This window comes from Otolemur garnettii, unplaced genomic scaffold (genome assembly GCF_000181295.1).
Source record: "Otolemur garnettii isolate 467f Iridium unplaced genomic scaffold, OtoGar3 scaffold00033, whole genome shotgun sequence".
Taxonomy (NCBI): Eukaryota; Metazoa; Chordata; class Mammalia; order Primates; family Galagidae; genus Otolemur; species Otolemur garnettii.
This window is the reverse complement of record NW_003852428.1, coordinates 14,631,725-14,644,129: the sequence shown is the minus strand read 5'-3', so window position 1 is coordinate 14,644,129 and position 12,405 is coordinate 14,631,725.

Here is a 12,405-nt window from a genome sequence, read left to right as displayed (position 1 = left end):
CAGGAGTATGAAGATAGAACTGTGGCGCCTTCACCATCTCAGCTGTGACCTCCTGGGCAAGAGGACAGAGGGGTTCAAGATGGGATTTGTGGACATAGGAGGGCCAAGTCAGGTGGCCTCTGCCACTTCCCTCCCCACGGTCAGGGTGACTGGGTCTCTGCAGTAGAGACGAGGTGGCCTTGGCTGAAGTGGAAGCCCATGGGGAGGCACGCCCTAGTCCACTGTCCACAGGTTGTCAGGAAGAATCCTGGGGACCAAGTTATTACGAAGGAACAATTCCCAGAGTAAGTGAGTGAACCCAAACCAGGACTGTCCCCAGAGGCCTGCTGGCAGGAGCACCACACTTCCTCCTGTGCACACGACATAGAATGATGAGACCTTCTGTTTGTAGTTTGCCTTGGCACCTAAGTTTGCTCCTGCCACGCTCGTGCTGTCCTCTCCCCAGGCACGGACCCCAGAGCTTTGCACCTGCTCTTTTTCCGACACTCAGTGGCCATTCCCAAGGTGGTCAGAGTTAACATGGGCTTTTCAGTGATAAAGTCCTAGCATGTTTTTCTCTTTTACAATATTTGGGGAAATTCTAACACACTCCCCAAGCATTGGGTCAGGACCCTGGCCCTCCCATTGTGGGTAACTGTTTTTGAAATTGTACCCGGTGTGGGTGTGCCCCCCACCAGGATCCCCCAGGGCCCTGCCCCTGACTGTCCTTGGTTTCCACCCCAGCCAGGCAACCGTCATGGGCTTCTGGGGAAGGATAGGCAGTCACATTGACGACAACCACTGCAGCTGGTAAAACCCCACCACAGTGGGGCGCTGTTCCCCACCAAGAGCTTCCGCGGAAACAATTCTTTTCCCCAATGCCGATGAGTCTTCTCCACTTTGCCCTCTAGGTGAGCTCGGAACTTGGTTTATGCATCTGTAGGATAACTCTCAAGTCAGCTACTCACTTCTGTGCCCTAGAATTCACATGTTTTTTCATTAACATTTAAAGTAAGTCACTAAAAAATTCCTCTGGAGATTGTGTTTGAAAGAAACAGAAAAAAGAAAAACACACTACCTGGATTGAGTTGACTTAAGGTTCCAGCGGCTCAGCTGAATGCTGGGCTGCAGGCACACTGTCCTCCCTGACCCAGCCTGAAGTAAGACGTGGCAAAAGGCCCAGCCCTGCTGTGCTCTGACCGCCCTTGGCAGCAGGCAGTGCCGGGGGGACAGCGTGTACTACGGTGTGTGTGCAGGTGTCTGGGCACATACAGATACGTACACAAGTGTGCTGAAAGGAGACTGGGCTGTGTGCTCACAGAGGTGATGCTGTGGCTTCTCTGTGGCCCCCAGGGAATGTCTGATGTGACCTGTCTTGATGGCCTGTGTTCAGTGGGATCTTGCCCTGAGGACCCACTGGGAACCCTCTATCCCATGTGGCATGTAACCTGGTTAGAGTTGTCACGACCCAGGTCTTTTCACTGAAAGGTGGTACCGACCCAGGAGCTCTTACAGAACCTCTCTGGCTGGTCTGGGTCATCTCTGCCTCTGAAGTGCATCAGCTGCCCAGAGGGGCCCACGCCCGAGAGGATTCTCCCTTGGAGAGTCACGCAGTTTGGATGCAGGGTGAGGGCTGAGTCCCTTGAAATTTGGCACCAGTTTAACCCTGGCGGCAGCTTCTTATCCTGAGGAAGCACTGGGGTTTCCCCAAGTCAGCCTAAGTATTCGATACTCCAGTCAGTGCTAACACAACTTGGCTTTCCAGAAAAATATTTTCATCACAGTGCTACATTCTTTGTAAAGAAAATGTAGGAGGAAAGAAAAAAGGAGCCAACCATCCCAGGTAGAGCAGTGTTCTGTGCTGGCCTGATGCTTTATGAAGTTTTGGGACATAGTAATTGAGGCACCTTCACACCAGCTTTTGAGCCAAACTTCTAGAAGCTGGTTTAGAGCTGGACAGTTATGGATACACTTGGGGACAGCTATGGATACACTTGGTGGAAACTGTTAAAGGCTGCTACAGACCCAGAAATGTACCCAGCAGCCCTGTGAGCCTTTGAGATGTCCTAGGCATTTTGACCATTACCCCCCACCCACCCCCGCAATTCAAGTGAGCAGTAAACGCTAATCTCACTGAGATTTCTTTCTTTCTTTCTTTTCTTTCTTTCTTTCCTTCCTTTCCTTTCCTTTCCTTTCCTTTCCTTTCCTTTCCTTTCCTTCCCTTCCCTTCCTTTCCCTTCCCTTCCCTTCCTTTCCTTCCTTCCTTTCTTCCTTTCTTTCCTTTCTTTTCTTTCTTTCTTTCTTTTTTGTTGTTGCAGTTTGGCCAGGGCTGGGTTCGAGCCTGCCACCCTTGATATATGGGGCTGGCACTACTCACTGAGCCACAGGCGCCGCCCCACTGAGATTTCTTTCTACAATGGTTGTTCTGCTTGGCATTTGCTGGGTGTCGAGGTCCTGTGTTTTTAATTATAGTGACTCGAAGACAGTGTAAGACTTGGACAGACTTTTGCACAGGCCTCAAGTGACATCATCTTGGTATAAGCTCTGTTTTCTGAATGTAAACCTATTTTCACTGTCATTTCTAAAAGTCCCGTAGGGGTACAGATATTGTAAAAATGTTGACTACAGATATATTAATAATTGTGTACATTTTGTAGTGTTTTATTTTGAGGTGAGAGTTTTGTTATAGCTTATAAAAGGTATTTTCTTATTCAGACCTCAGGGCTATTTGGGGACCTACAAAACAAATGTGACCCCCAGCAGCTTCAACTTTTGATATTCAAAAGATGAATAATCTTTAAGTTAAATAGAATGTGATATTATTCAGAGGAAAGAATGTGCTTTTTCCCTTTTAACTTTTTACAAATGCTGTGACTAATATTTAAAAATTATAAAAGTGAGTTATGGTCATGTAAAAATGTGGGGACGTTGTAGCTAAAGAATTAAAAATCACTTGCAAAATAAACATTCTTGTGATACAAAAGCGTGACATTTGAATAAACTTTGTGTACAAATCAGAGAACAATAATAAAATTTATCGGTATTTTTCATGTTACTTCCTTGTTTTAATGGAAGTGAACGTGTACTTCCTTATTTCCACACATTTTGGCTTTATTTTTCAAAGGTGAGATTTTTTAAAAATTTGTCAGTTACTCATGAATAGTTTCTGGTGTGTTAAAATGACCTTACCATCTGCCTGTTCTCCCTGGTACCCATTGGTATAGGGGACTCCGCTCTGTACCCAGTCACTGTACCCAGTCACCAGCAGGGGGCGACAGAGCGCTTTCCCACCTGCAGGACCACGTGCTATTTACCAGACTTGCCTATTTGTCTCATGGTTAGGAAATTGGATCCCATTGTTTTAATTTTCATTTTCCCAATTGTTGGTGAGAATGACCATATTTTTCTGTGTTTTCCAACCATTTTATTTTCCTGTTTTTGTAATTTTTTAATTTCACTTTTGGTGTCATTTTTGCTGGTTTGTAGGAGTTTGATACGTACTGGGGATCATATTTTTTTCATGCATACTGTGTGAATTTTCTTTTATCACTTTTTTAAAGGTATCTCCTACTGAATATTTAAATTTAAACTATGATCTAGTAGAACTTGTCAGACTTTTTTTTCTTGTATTTGCATTTGTTGGCCTTTCCTATTGCACATGGGCAATTTTTTTTCTTCTGTTTACTGCTAATGATTATAGGTACCTTGTTTTTTCCTTTTAGCTTAAAAACATTTACACTGATACCCAATACATTCATCATTTAGATTACTTCTTTTCTTTTCTTTTCTTTTCTTTTTTTTTTTTTTGAGACAGAGCCTTGAGCTGTCGCCCTGGGTAGAGTGCTGTGGCATCACAGCTCACAGCAACCTCCAACTCCTGGGCGTAAGCGATTCTCTTGCCTCGGCCCCCCAAGTAGCTGGGACTACAAGTGCCTGCTACAACGCCCAGCTATTTTTTGGTTGTAGTTGTCGTTGTTTGGCAGGCCTGGACTGGATTTGAACCCTCCAGCTCTAGTGTATGTGGCTGGAGCCCTAGCCGCTGAGCTACAGGTGCTGAGCCTAGATTATTTTTGATGGGATGAAAATAACTATCTCCTATTTGGAAGTTCTGTTTTGAACTTTAGAAATCTGAAGCCTAGCAGCCTCAGGGGCAGTGTCTGTCCATACTGGGCTGAATGGTTGAGAACATCCATTAAGGGTTTTGCATGTGGCCCCTGGTGTCCCTCAATCACCAAAGCCCTTCATGTGGTCAGCGGCTCCCAGCAGGCCACAGCTGCATTTTCCTTGATGATGACCCAGCTGGTCTCCAGCCAGGGACATGAGGTGGCCTGGAAGTCTCCATTCTGCCGACAGCTTTGAAGTGCAGCTGGCTCAAGCAGACGTCAGCTGGCTGGCAGCAGCTCCCCTGTCCCAAGGGGTCGCTCGGGCTCGGCCAGCTCAGTTCCTGACAGGCACAGCAAAGTGGAAAGGGCAGCCACCACTGCCACCCACCCGGCCTCATGGTGCTTCCCACCTTTACTGCTGCTTTTTTAAAAACCAAGCAAAATGTTAATGTGTCCTAATGGAAAAAAAAAATTAAAATACATAAATGCAACTTAAATTGCCCTTGATATTCTGAAAGTGTTACTCAAAAAACAAAATCCAGAAATTGATCACCTGCAAGGAGTTGATGTCACCTTTTTCTTAGCTCTAATTTACAAAACCCTTCTTAACACCCTGCTGAGAAGCTGGGCCAAGGGGATAGGAGGGTTCAGGGACAAGAACTGAGGGGGGAGGAGGGTGCCAGTGCAATGTGGTCTCACTCCCTGGGCAAACGAGTGCCTTATGGAGGTCACTCTACCACCCTCGAGCCTGGGCTCAGGATGGCAGGTCTGTGTCCTGCAAAGGGGGCCTGCCCTGGAGGCAGCCCTGGGCACCCACTGCCCCTTCACTCCCACCTGGGGCCTCGAGTTGCACATAGCCCTGTGCTGACCACACAGAGGTGCAGCAGGGAAGCCTGGCCTCCCAGAGGCCCATCAGACAGGCTTCCCTGGCCCACTATTCCTTTGTCTTCTCCTTAAGTTGCTGAGCCTGAGCCCAGGCTGTGTTTCTCTAACTCCACACGTTGACCTGGTCACAGACTCAGGCCAGGTAGTCCTGGAGCTGTTTGCAGCAATTCTTGTGTTCTCCCTGAGTAGGTAACCGCAGGGACCTGAGGTCAGGATGGAACCTGTGGCTGTGCCATTCAATTCCCTCCCGGTATTACCGAGTGTCAGGGCAGCACAAATATGGATGTGAACTTTAGGCCTTCCACCGCACATGTCTGCAAAGCATTCCTCAAACCCCCCTCCGTGTTCTCTGCTCCCAGCCCGGGCTGAGCTCCCGTCACTCCACAGCTGGCCCTACTTCATTCCTCTGCAGTCCGTCCTTCCCCCTGGTGCAGCAGGATCTGTTGAAACATGATGAGATCCTGCCATTCTCCTGCTCAGAGCCTTCCAGGAGTCTGTTACACCCAGACCTCTTCCTGGGGCCTTGAGGGCCTGCAGGGTCTGGCCCCCGCCTACTGTTCTCGTGTCCGTGATGTGGGGGGGAGGGGTAATATGAGCTTGCTGTTCTCTGCCTGCTATGCTCAGACCATCCCATCCCCCTCAGCCCTCAGCCCAGAGTCACCCCCTCAGATGCCTGCCTGGCACCCCAGTTGAAGCTCTTCTTGGGTCTTCCTGTATCACATCCCCTCTCTTGTCTTTCTTGAGGAATTTCCCCATATTGTGGGGTGCTGGGTGCCCCCCAACCATGTACTCCTCTTGAGCAGAGGCCGGATCTCTGTCCCTCCTATACCTGGAACTGGGCTCGGCCGACAGGTATAGGTCCCCAGGACTTGTGGACTTTCTGGCGCAGGCCTTCCTGCCAAGGGAGGCTGAGTAGAGCCTGGCTCCCAGCCCCAGGCGGCCACCAGACCATGGGCCACAGAGTGAGGCGGGCACGGCCCATGGTCAGCTCTGCTTCCTTGCTGCTACGGAGTCTGGGCAGGATATTTAACCCCCTGGGCTCACCGTCCTTAGCTTTAAAGTGGGGCTGTTCCTGGTGGTAGCATTTTCAAAAAGATTTAATGGTAAGTGACATAGAAATTGTGCTAAGATCTTTAACAAGGTTGACACAGAGTTGGTGGCCACTGAAAAATTGTTCCCTATCTTCCCTGTCATGCTGCAGACTAAATAATGGCCCACCGTACAGCCCAGGGCTGCTTCCTGAGCGTCTCCTGTCCCCGCCCACCGCGCCTCCTGCAGCTGGTACGGCTCCCTGACTGTGCAGCACCCTCCCTGTGGCCCCTGGCACCGTTTTGTTCCTGAGACTGAGAGACGGATGCAGCTGGTACCTGCACGAAACCCACTCGGTATCCCCAAACAAAAGCCCCCCGATCCCCACGGAGAGGCAGGTGTGAGGACAGAGGGCCTCATGTCACTCTGTGCTCCAGAGGCCTGGGGTGTGGCCCCTCTCATCTGTCTGTCCTGCCCTCTGAGCTGCCAGCTCCATGCGTCTCTTGAGCTGCGTTGTTCTTAAAGCTGGAGAGACAGCAGAGCTCAGGGCAGCTGTTGACCTCCTGGTCTCACTGCCCAGGGGTCAGGAAACTGATTTGATCCCAGTTACCAGCAGGCAAGGGTAGTGTGACTGTCCTCCCAGTGCCTCAGGACACTGTTGATTAGCCCATGCTGAGTGGGCATTGTGTGACTCGAGGGATATTAAGTGACAACAGAAACCAGCTCCATGAGCTCAGAGAAGACAGCAGTGCAGGAAGCACCGGCTTTGTTAGGCCACGCCTGGCTCTTCTCCCAGACAAGCATATTGGGAGAAGGTGCCTGGCTCGCTTAATGACACCAAATGACAACAGGCACCTGTGAGGAAAGGTCTTTGGAGGCAGCCGGCGTGGGTCGTCCTGGCTGCACATTATCTTGGTCACCCTGGCAGCCTTTGTCTTATCCTTGGGGAAGAGCACATTCCGATCCAAACGTGTGGTGCACACACGGCAGGCAGTCCTGGTCAGAGTTGCTGGGGTCCATCTGAGCACCCCACGTGCCCCTCACAAGTGTTCTGAGTCCTCTACTCCGTGGATTTGGAGATGTGGGGAAGTGCCAGGGGTCAGAAGTGACCACTTTCCCCAAGTTCACGTCCAGTCTTCATGCCTTCTGTGATGGAAGGATTTCTTTCTGAGGAGGGTGAGAACCTTGCCTGGAGGCAGGGAGACAAGGCAAAGCCTTCACCTACGTGGGGTGCTTTGCAGTCTGCTTGTTACACAGGCAGACGTTTGTTTGCCTCTTCAGCTTTCCACCCCTCTGCCGTGGAGACTGATAACTCCGAGGTTAATCAGCTTGAGGCACACACGGTTCATTCTGGGAAACAGGCTGCAATGCCTGGCAAGAGGCTTCTAGACCTCTCTTTGAGAATATTTAAATACCTGAGCCCAAAGCCAGTGTGACTGTCCTTCCTGCCCTAGGTGAGTGTGTGGGACGCCACCAAGGACATTGATCTTGGCTCTTCTTTGTATCAGCGACTGAGAAAACAACCATAATGCTGTAGAAACACTGCACTCTCTCCCTGAAGGGAAAGATTTGCTTTATCTAAAATTTTCCACGGCATCCAGGAGCAAATTTGCATTGCAGCAGTTTACCATTTTCTGCTCCGGGGACTGGAAAACTTACACAAGCTTGAACTCTGTTAGCTGCCTCCGTTAAGCGTGCTATCGTCACTGGAACACGGGGAGTTTTCCCCTAAGAGTCCAGGTTGAGGGGAATTTGCTTGTGATTGTCTAATTGCATGATCATGGCTTTGTAGTGGCCTCCCTGGCTTCTACCTGCTAGATGGTACCCACAGGTGCCCTCCCACCCTTCCAGTTGTGACCCAAACTGTCTCCAGACACTGCCAAATGTTTCCCAGGGGGCAATATCACCCCAGTGAAAACCGTGGCCCTGAAACAAGCCCATTCCAAGTACTCTGAGCACATTCCATGTTCTCAAGGCAGCCCTACTTAAAGACGAATACAAGTGGGTTTCTGGAAATTTGCACTGGAAACTGAGCCTTTGTGCTACAAAACGTTGATCTCTCTCTTCTAAGTGACCCTTGGGAGTGCAGAATGGCTATACTGAAATGTAATCAAAAAGCTTGTTCAGGACTTCTGGGTAGCATCCCAAATCCTTTAGATTATATTGGTTCGTTATATCAGACCATGTTGGGTCTTTTCCAGTTGACAAATTGGATTTTTTTTTTTGAAAGCCTGGCAGTTGGATTTATAATAATGTTTAGGATTAAAGGGGAGGATGAGGGAAAATAATTTCCTCTTGTCACGAATGCCCTTCACTGAATTTGGGAAACTGTTCCGAAGAGCAGGATGGATTTTAGAAGGTTGTGAAGATACACAGACGCTTCTATGTGGTTAAAGTAAAAACCGATCCCAGATGCTCTGAGGACAATCGAGTGGCAATAAACTCTCATGTGGCATTTGGGCACTTGGACATACCCTAGATGTTTCTAATGAGGGTGTTTTGCAGGAGATTTAAATACAAAGGTGGGCCTTGTCCAATCAGCTGAAGACCAGAATGGGGCAAAGAATGACCTTCCCTGAGTGAGGGCGAGTTCTGCCTTTGGACTTGAACTGCAACATCAGCTCTTCCCAAGTCTTCATCCTGCTGCAGATATGAGACTTACAGACATCCATAATCTCGTGAGCCAATTCCTTAAAGTAAGTCTCTTTCTATGTGTGTGTGTTTGTGTATATACGCATCTATGCTTACACACATACGCATATCTGTGGGTTCTGTTTCTCTGGAGAACTCCGGCTAATGCAGAATTTATGAGGCTATTTCAAGCACTCAAAGCCCCGAGGTTCACCACTGCTACCTACTCACTCCGCTCCCCACGAGCATATGGCTGGAGACGCCTCCTGGGAGGGTTACGAAATGCCTGGGTTTTTGTTTTGTTTTTGTTTTTATACTGCAGAGGCCATCATGATGCCAAGTCTTAGGGGGAAAAAGTTTACTTTTGAGTTTGTAAAAAGAAGCATTTAATTAGCACGGCAGCTGTGAAGACAGGCAAAGCTGAGGAACAGCAGAACATTGCGTGCTGCTGAGGCGGGAGACAGGTGCCTTGAAAATAATTAATGATGACGCACCTGCTGGGCCTGACTACATCCGGCCTGACTACATCCGGCCTGCCCCGCAGCCCTGCCCTTTTCCAGGGCACCTGAGTTTGGGCTCATTTGGGCTGGCTGTGCCCTCCAATTGGCTGGTGCTCATTCCACAATCCAAACTGTGGTCACATCACACCCTGGTCAGACTCTATGGCTTTCACCTGCAGTACACACAGAGGGGCTCTCCTGACCCCCAAGCCTAATAAGTGGGGATGGAACATGGACCTGAGATCCACCCTGAGCTTCTGGGTCCTGCTGTACTCAGCATGAACCCCCATCAGGGGCTGGTTCTGGTATGAAAAGCAGAGCTGAGGACACCCTCTGAGGTGAATGGGCGTTAGTCCCCCAGAAGCCCAGGTATGTTTTAATATGACCCCTGTTCTCTACCCAGAACCCAACAAGGAGATGTCGCAGGCTTCTTCTCAACCCTCCGGGGGGACCAGCCAAGGCAGGGGCAGGTCCGTGATCTGGCCTCACAGAGCAGGGCCGCAGCGGTGTCATAGGGATACAGTGGGGCTTGGGGAGGAGCTTTCAGCCTCTTGGCAAGTCCCAGGGGAGAGTACAGGGCCCTTGGTTCCAGGGAGGCAGCTGGATGATACAGAGGCACAGGGGCCGACATGCCCCTCCTGGGAATCCCTCTAACCTTGAACCATTCCATAAACACTTGTGAAAGTTAGGAAGGAATTTCTGGGTGAAAACATTCAACGGGCTGTGCTTTGTACTGGGCCACAGGAACCCACACAAAGACCTCGGCGCATGATGTGCAGGAGCCGGGAGCAAAGCCAGTGTCTGTAGGGGACGCCAAGCATCAGAGGACCTCTGAGCAAGATGATCTGCAGCTGAGGGGTGGACCTCGGGCCATTTGTCCACAGGTGTTCCTTGTGGAAGAAGAGCCTGAGCCTTCAGCACTAGTCATTTGTTAATTACTCCCCTCACCTGTATTGTTTTGTCTCAATAAAAAGCTGGTGCGGAGGTTGCTCGGGGCTACCCTGCAAAGAAGGGCTAGCCCGCCTCCCTCAAGTATGCACTTGTAATCCTCCTCAAGCCTGGTTCCTTCCTGCAGTGATAGAGACCAGGGCCATGGGTGCCCGACGGGTCACAACAAGTGTCAATGACCTGCGTGGCACATAGTCCTTTGACAGTCCTTTGGGGCCCAGGATCCTCCAGTCCCTGCTCTGCCCATCACTGGCCCAGGCCCTCTGCCTCCTCTCTAGGGACCCATGCAGTCCCTGAACATAGTCGTAATTGGCGTCGATCTAACCATCCCTTTCTGGAATCTTCTGGGCTTGCCAACTGCAAAGCTGTGCCCCTCGCCAGCACCCTGTGACCCCCTATCCTCTGGATCCCATCATGCCTCTCATTTGTTCTGTATTAATCTGGAAGTTAGCAGACGTGATCTCGCTCTACCCTCACTGAGCTCTGTGGGTGCATAACGGTCCAATTTGATGGGCAGAGACCTTCCATCCCAGGTGCTGATGGAGAAAATTCTTTCTCTAGCAGGGCGAGGTCTGCCCCTGAGCAGTGCCTTCAGCCTTTGTCCTCTCTCAAGCCTGCCCTTCGCCACTTGGCCATGACCTGGTGTGTCTGCTTAAGACCTTGTCGTCTGTGGGCTCAGCTTGCCAGATGACAGCCTGCCCCCCACACTGTGGCCCTAATCAGAGGTTAGCAGCTAAGCAGGGCTCAGACCTTGTTCCCTGAGGGCCTTTGTCGATCAGCAGGTCTTCTGATTTCCTTTCTCTGTGGTTTTGCCTTCTGCTGACACTCACCCTTTCTCCATCCAAGTTGCTGTCACCTAATAACCCCAGGAAGCTCTGCTTCCCTGAGGATTCAGTGTGTTTACTAATCCCTGGGATTTAGATTCCAGGGTATCTTGTTTCCTCGACTTTCCTCAAGTGGGTCTTTGCCATCCTGCTGCCCTCAGACGCCCAGGGAACCCTCTGCATGCCAACTGCCCGTTCTGGGTTATTGGGCAGTGAGTTCTGCTTGACAACTGAACTTACACCTTTATGGTAATAACTTCCTACACCAAGCCCTAGGCCGTCCAGGCCTCAGTTTCTTTGTCTTGTGATCGGTATGAGGATAGTGGCTCCATCTCCTAGGGTAGATGGGGCAGTACAGTGCCCAGCAGTGACACGTGCCTTGCATGAAAGGACTACTTGGTGAAAGTCTGCTCACACCTGATCCTCTGGCCACACAGCAGATCCCCACACTTGACTCCAGGCGGCCTCTTCTTTCTCCAAATTCCCCTGATCATGGCAGGAGGAGGCTCTAGGGAGGATTCCATCACAGAGCCGTCTACTCCATCTCAGATCAGCCCTTCTAGGCTTGGCAATCTTTTGCATCATCTTTAATTGGCTCCGTGTCTCAAACATCCCCTCCTTTCCATTGCCTTCTGCAGATGACCCTTTCAGAGGCTCTGTGAGAAGGTGAGAGTGTGCCCCTACAGGGGCCCCCGGCTGCCTTCCTCCTGACCTCTATCAGACTCCCCTGGCCCTCTCGTCCCCCCTGAGGTGAGCTCTCTGTCCAGCTCAGGGTCAGTCCTTGTGCCCGGGGCCTCTGCCAGGATAGAGCAGCTCATTGTGCTGTCACTTGGGGCCCCTCCCTGTAGCTCGTGCTAAGGGTGACACTTTCTTTCTGAAGCCTACTTTTTCCTGCCAACAAGAGTCTTGCCTATAGCTTCCTGTCATGGCCAAACTCCTCCATTCCTATTTCTGCAGAATGGGCTTCTCTTCCTAATTTACCAGGAGCCACTGCTCTAGGGTCACCAGGGTGATGGGATCCTGTCACCTGTCCTCAGCTCCCTGATGCTCCTGGCCCCTATGTGCTGTCTGCCTACCGACAATGTTGGTGACTGTTCACGTGCTGGCCTGTCCCTGACTTCCCTCACCTGTCCCTCCATGCTCTACCTTCGGTGCTTCCCAGGGGCCTGGGCAGGCTCCACCTCCTGCTCTCTGCACTGCACTGCAGGTGCACACTGCCTCTCCTGCTCTGCCTCGCACTTGTTAGGTAAAATTAAGGTGACCAGATGTCCCGCTTTTGGCGGGACAATCCTGATTTTTATCAATTTGTCCTGTGTCCCACAGCATTTTAAAAAGTCCCAATTTTTGGAAAGAATACACGACAAGCAAGGAAACAGTGGGAGAACGGGAAGGGAACATATGGTTTTTGGCTACCATGTGGCTATTTCTCCAGGATATGAGTTTTATATTATTTTTGTTAATTTTATAATGTTAAACTTTAATAATAACAAATAATTGTTGAGAACT